Here is a 7,633-nt window from a genome sequence, read left to right as displayed (position 1 = left end):
CTCTTCGGCTTACTGTGACGCGAGCATGCCCTCCTCCTCCGGAGCTTCCATTCGGTTAAACTTAGGGGCCGCTTGGCACCGCCCGTGCCCGGGGAAATTGCTCCTCTACGGCTTAACTGCCACGCACGCCGGCCGGAGCTCTGGTACGGTCCGAACCGCGCGAAACGTCGTCACCGATCGTGTCCGGGGGAACGTGCTCTTCTTCGTCCACTCTCCTCTTCGCCCACGCTCTTCTTCGGCGCACGCCGGCCGTCTAACCGCTCCAGCGCCCCGTCGTGCCGCTCGGCGAAACTACAATGCCCCCGAATATTTTTTATACCCGCGAAGCACTGAACCCGCGAAAGGTGAACCGCGAAGTAGCGAGGGTTCACTGTATGTATAAGACCAAGACCTACAAAAAAGTCTCTTGGAGCAATAAGCTAGGTTTTACAGGAAGTCGGCCATTTTGAATTTACTTAAAAGGGGGCGGGTCACCACAATGGACTTTGTGTAGAAATTATTATTGGGGCCCGAGCAGCGACCGCGGCGAGGTCCCTATTGTTTATGTAGAAATTATTATTAGGGCCCGAGCAGCGACCGCTACGAGGTCCCCATTGTTTTTGTGGAAATTATTATTATTATTATTATTAGGGCCCGAGCAGTGACCGCTGCGAGGTCCCTATTGTTTTTCTAGAAATTGTTATTAGGGCCCGAGCTGCGACGGCTGCGAGGTCCCTATTGTTTTTGTAGAAAATATTATTACTTTTATTATTATTATTATTATTATTATTAGGGCCTGAGCAGCGACCGCTGCGAAGTCCCTGTTGTTTTTGTAGAAATTATTATTATTATTATTTTTCCGATTGTACGATCGCATTTTTGACCCCGAAACATGCACAAAAACTCACCAAACTTGGCAGTCTCATCGGGCATGGCGAGAAATTTGATATTTTAACGTCTAATATGAACAGGAAGTGAGTTATGAATTTTTGAAAGTCCGACTTTTGCCCTTTTTTGCATGTTTACAGGGGTCATTCTTTTGCACCCTGATCCTAAATACACACAGCGCCGCCAAGTGGAATCAAAAATTTGTTTTTATTTAAATTTTCACATTATGCACGGTGCCCTTTTGACGAATCCGACTGAAAATTAGTCAGAAAAGACTCAAGACAATGATCTTACTCTCTGCCGAATTTTGTGACGTTTTGGCAAAAGGCGTGGCTATTACGGTGCTGAAAAGTCAGATTGTACTCTGTGGCAATAAAAGCTCCGGCAACATGACTCAGATGATCCTATCTTCTCGAAGTTGTACACATTTGAGGATACTTCAGCCCTGAAGACATCTACCAACTTATTTTTCATCGTAGTAGTAGCGCCACCAACTGGTAAAAGCTAATACAAGTTATTTTCTTGGATGTTTTTCTCCGTGCAACTCAACAAGGTCGCCCTCATATATGCTCGGATGACTGTTTCGGCCATGAGGATGTCACAATACGAAATTCGTCCTTTTTCTTGTGACAAAATGCTTAATAACTCTCCTGCACATGCTGCTAAAAATCCAAAACTTCACATGTACATAAAGAGTCGGTACCTGAAGACATCTATATGTTTATATTCTGTTATACACCTTGCGCCAATCAATATCATTTTTTACATTTTGACGTACTGCACGGTGCCCTTTTAACGAATCCGATTGAAAATTGGCTAGAAAAGACTCAAGACATTGATCTTACTCTATCCCTATTTTTGTGACTTTCCTTCGAAGGGCGTGGCTATTGCGGTGCCGCAGAGTCTGATTATTCTCCGTGGCAACAAAAGTTCCTGCAAAATGATTCAGATGATCAATCTTCTCGAAAATTTTCACATTTGAGGATATTCAGGCCCTGAAGACGGCTGCCAACTTCTTTTTGATCGCAGTGGTAGCGCCACCAACTGGTTAAAACAAATACAAATTATTTTCGTTGATGTTTTTCTCCGGGCAGGTTCACAAAATCTACCTTATATTTGCTCGGATGAGTGTTTAGGACTTGAGGATGTCACAATACGAAAGTCTTTCGCCTTCTTCAGAGTGTCACATGATGGTGTCTTGTGACCTGTCTTTATCAGCTGATGTTCCATGAGGGCGTGACTTACCTGTCACAAGAATGAAGGCAAGTCACACCCCCCGTTTTCCGTTCACTCCGCCAAGATGCTGCTCCAGGTGGTAGAGAGGATGAAGGCTCCCTTGTCTCTGTTCATGGTTTTTATGCCTCGCTTGCAGATCTCAATGGCCTCTCTGATCCAGCGCTGTTGTTTGTTCTCTTCGGTGCGGATGACCCTGCCCTTCACCCGGTCCATGATGTGGTTTTCCCTTTTGCAGTGGTCAGTGATTGCTGATTTGTAATGTTCATGTTGTGCTTGTTCTTTTACTGCTCTGATTTTTCATTTTTTTGACAGGTAAGTCACACCCTCATGGAACATCAGCTGATAAAGACGGACGGGTCTCAAGACACCATCATGCGGCACTCTGAAGAAGGCGAAAGACTCGCCGAAACATGTCAGGTAAAAAATTAACCTAAAACATAATTGTCTGCTTTTAATGAATCAGTCAAATATCAATAATAAGAAGACAAAATGAACCTAATACAAATAAATGAATGCTTAATAACTCCCCTGCACATGCTCCTAAAAATCCAAACCTTCACCTGTAAATAAAACGTCCCGACCTGAAGACATCTTAATGTTATTATTTTGTTATACACACAGCGCCGCCAAGTGGAATCAAAAATGTGTTTTTATTTTAATTTTCACGTACTGCACGGTGCCCTTTTGACGAATCCGACTGAAAATTAGTCAGAAAAGACTCAAGACAATGATCTTACTCTCTGCCGAATTTTGTGACGTTTTGGCAAAAGGCGTGGCTATTACGGTGCTGAAAAGTCCGATTGTACTTTGTGGCAACAAAAGCTCCGGCAACATGACTCAGATGATCCTATCTTCTCGAAGTTGTACATATATATATATATATATATATATATATATATATATATATATATACGGGGGGAGAGAGAGAGTGAAATTCATGTTATAACAAAAAAAACAAATTATTATTAAAACGTATTATTTTTTTATTCCCCAGCCATTCTTTTTGTATTTATTTAATTACTCCGACTTTTACCTGCTGGTACGCCGTCCGGTGTGCCCTGTGAAATGAAAGGTGGCATTCTTTATTTATTTATTTATTTATTCATTTATTCATTCATAACTGACAGCTTCGCGCTCCGCTCGTGCCCGGGCGGAAGAGGTGCTCCAATTCGGCTTAACTGTGACACACGCCCACCCTCCTCCCCCGGAGCTTCCATTCGGTTAAACTTAGGGGCCGCTTGGCACCGCCCGTGCCCGGGGAAGGTGCTCCTCTTCGGCTTACTGTGTCGCGAGCATGCCCTCCTCCTCCGGAGCTTCCATTCGGTTAAACTTAGGGGCCGCTTGGAACCGCCCGTGCCCGGGGAAGGTGCTCCTCTTCGGCTTACTGTGTCGCGAGCATGCCCTCCTCCTCCGGAGCTTCCATTCGGTTAAACTTAGGGGCCGCTTGGAACCGCCCGTGTACACAAGTTGTACACATTTGAGGATACTTCAGCCCTGAAGACATCTACATACTTATTTTTCATCGTAGTAGTAGCGCCACTAACTGGTAAAAGCTAATACAAGTTATTTTCTTGGATGTTTTTCTCTGTGCAACTCAACAAGGTCGCCCTCATATATGCTCGGATGACTGTTTCGGCCATGAGGATGTCACAATACGAAATTCGTCCTTTTTCGTGAAAAGTTGTGGGAGTGGCATTGCACTGTTCGGCAATAAAACAACGCTGATTATGAGGTTCTAAATATGAACGACAACTCGTGAAACTTTACACACACATCAAGCAGAGCAAATTTATCAATATTTTATACGTTAGTTGTGCAGCTTTTTTTAAATGGCTCGCCATGGCCCTCGAGAAATGTTCAAAAAAGCAGCCCTGGTTGAGTGTTTCACCTCGCTTTTTGTAAATTTTATGGAGTACAGTGAACCCTCGGTTATCGCGGTTAATGGGGACAGAGACCACCCGCGAAAACTGAAAATCCGCGAAGTAGCGGCGCACCTTCAAAAATGCTTAAAAAAAAAATACAATATATATATATATATAAATATATATATATACATATATATATATATATATATATATATATATATATATATATATATATATATATATATACATATATACATATATATATATATATATATATATATATATATATATATATATGTATATATATATATATATATATACGGGGAGAGAGAGAGTGAAATTCATGTTATAACAAAAAAAACAAATTATTATTAAAACGTATTATTTTTTTATTCCCCAGCCATTCTTTTTGTATTTATTTAATTACTCCGACTTTTACCTGCTGGTACGCCGTCCGGTGTGCCCTGTGAAATGAAAGGTGGCATTCTTTATTTATTTATTTATTTATTCATTTATTCATTCATAACTGACAGCTTCGCGCTCCGCTCGTGCCCGGGCGGAAGAGGTGCTCCAATTCGGCTTAACTGTGACACACGCCCACCCTCCTCCCCCGGAGCTTCCATTCGGTTAAACTTAGGGGCCGCTTGGCACCGCCCGTGCCCGGGGAAGGTGCTCCTCTTCGGCTTACTGTGTCGCGAGCATGCCCTCCTCCTCCGGAGCTTCCATTCGGTTAAACTTAGGGGCCGCTTGGAACCGCCCGTGCCCGGGGAAGGTGCTCCTCTTCGGCTTACTGTGACGCGAGCATGCCCTCCTCCTCCGGAGCTTCCATTCGGTTAAACTTAGGGGCCGCTTGGCACCGCCCGTGCCCGGGGAAATTGCTCCTCTACGGCTTAACTGCCACGCACGCCGGCCGGAGCTCTGGTACGGTCCGAACCGCGCGAAACGTCGTCACCGATCGTGTCCGGGGGAACGTGCTCTTCTTCGTCCACTCTCCTCTTCGCCCACGCTCTTCTTCGGCGCACGCCGGCCGTCTAACCGCTCCAGCGCCCCGTCGTGCCGCTCGGCGAAACTACAATGCCCCCGAATATTTTTTATACCCGCGAAGCACTGAACCCGCGAAAGGTGAACCGCGAAGTAGCGAGGGTTCACTGTATGTATAAGACCAAGACCTACAAAAAAGTCTCTTGGAGCAATAAGCTAGGTTTTACAGGAAGTCGGCCATTTTGAATTTACTTAAAAGGGGACGGGTCACCACAATGGACTTTGTGTAGAAATTATTATTGGGGCCCGAGCCGCGACCGCGGCGAGGTCCCTATTGTTTATGTAGAAATTATTATTAGGGCCCGAGCAGCGACCGCTACGAGGTCCCCATTGTTTTTGTGGAAATTATTATTATTATTATTATTAGGGCCCGAGCAGTGACCGCTGCGAGGTCCCTATTGTTTTTCTAGAAATTGTTATTAGGGCCCGAGCTGCGACGGCTGCGAGGTCCCTATTGTTTTTGTAGAAAATATTATTACTTTTATTATTATTATTATTATTATTATTAGGGCCTGAGCAGCGACCGCTGCGAAGTCCCTGTTGTTTTTGTAGAAATTATTATTATTATTATTTTTCCGATTGTACGATCGCATTTTTGACCCCGAAACATGCACAAAAACTCACCAAACTTGGCAGTCTCATCGGGCATGGCGAGAAATTTGATATTTTAACGTCTAATATGAACAGGAAGTGAGTTATGAATTTTTGAAAGTCCGACTTTTGCCCTTTTTTGCATGTTTACAGGGGTCATTCTTTTGCACCCTGATCCTAAAGGCTTCATCTGATTGCCTTAAAATTCTGTCTGTAGCATCTTAAGACCTAGGACAAACACTGGGGCTAAAATTGGGGCTAAAATCTTTTGTTTCCGAAATACTATATGACGGGGGCGGGGCTTCAAAGTTTTCACTTAAGATTTACTTCGCCGCAATGGACAAAATGCTTAATAACTCTCCTGCACATGCTGCTAAAAATCCAAAACTTCACATGTACATAAAGAGTCGGTACCTGAAGACATCTATATGTTTATATTCTGTTATACACCTTGCGCCAATCAATATCATTTTTTACATTTTGACGTACTGCACGGTGCCCTTTTAACGAATCCGATTGAAAATTGGCTAGAAAAGACTCAAGACATTGATCTTACTCTATCCCTATTTTTGTGACTTTCCTTCGAAGGGCGTGGCTATTGCGGTGCCGCAGAGTCTGATTATTCTCCGTGGCAACAAAAGTTCCTGCAAAATGATTCAGATGATCAATCTTCTCGAAAATTTTCACATTTGAGGATATTCAGGCCCTGAAGACGGCTGCCAACTTCTTTTTGATCGCAGTGGTAGCGCCACCAACTGGTTAAAACAAATACAAATTATTTTCGTTGATGTTTTTCTCCGGGCAGGTTCACAAAATCTACCTTATATTTGCTCGGATGAGTGTTTAGGACTTGAGGATGTCACAATACGAAAGTCTTTCGCCTTCTTCAGAGTGTCACATGATGGTGTCTTGTGACCTGTCTTTATCAGCTGATGTTCCATGAGGGCGTGACTTACCTGTCACAAGAATGAAGGCAAGTCACACCCCCCGTTTTCCGTTCACTCCGCCAAGATGCTGCTCCAGGTGGTAGAGAGGATGAAGGCTCCCTTGTCTCTGTTCATGGTTTTTATGCCTCGCTTGCAGATCTCAATGGCCTCTCTGATCCAGCGCTGTTGTTTGTTCTCTTCGGTGCGGATGACCCTGCCCTTCACCCGGTCCATGATGTGGTTTTCCCTTTTGCAGTGGTCAGTGATTGCTGATTTGTAATGTTCATGTTGTGCTTGTTCTTTTACTGCTCTGATTTTTCATTTTTTTGACAGGTAAGTCACACCCTCATGGAACATCAGCTGATAAAGACGGACGGGTCTCAAGACACCATCATGCGACACTCTGAAGAAGGCGAAAGACTCGCCGAAACATGTCAGGTAAAAAATTAACCTAAAACATAATTGTCTGCTTTTAATGAATCAGTCAAATATCAATAATAAGAAGACAAAATGAACCTAATACAAATAAATGAATGCTTAATAACTCCCCTGCACATGCTCCGAAAAATCCAAACCTTCACCTGTAAATAAAACGTCCCGACCTGAAGACATCTTAATGTTATTATTTTGTTATACACACAGCGCCGCCAAGTGGAATCAAAAATGTGTTTTTATTTTAATTTTCACGTACTGCACGGTGCCCTTTTGACGAATCCGACTGAAAATTAGTCAGAAAAGACTCAAGACAATGATCTTACTCTCTGCCGAATTTTGTGACGTTTTGGCAAAAGGCGTGGCTATTACGGTGCTGAAAAGTCCGATTGTACTTTGTGGCAACAAACGCTCCGGCAACATGACTCAGATGATCCTATCTTCTCGAAGTTGTACATATATATATATATATATATATATATATATATATACGGGGGGAGAGAGAGAGTGAAATTCATGTTATAACAAAAAAAACAAATTATTATTAAAACGCATTATTTTTTTATTCCCCAGCCATTCTTTTTGTATTTATTTAATTACTCCGACTTTTACCTGCTGGTACGCCGTCCGGTGTGCCCTGTGAAATGAAAGGTGGCATTCTTTATTTATTTATTC

Source organism: Idiotropiscis lumnitzeri, unplaced genomic scaffold (assembly GCF_059441095.1).
Source record: "Idiotropiscis lumnitzeri isolate Australia: NSW breed Sydney's pygmy pipehorse unplaced genomic scaffold, RoL_Ilum_1.0 HiC_scaffold_109, whole genome shotgun sequence".
In the NCBI taxonomy this organism is placed as follows: Eukaryota; Metazoa; Chordata; class Actinopteri; order Syngnathiformes; family Syngnathidae; genus Idiotropiscis; species Idiotropiscis lumnitzeri.
Note: the sequence above shows the minus strand (reverse complement) of the source record.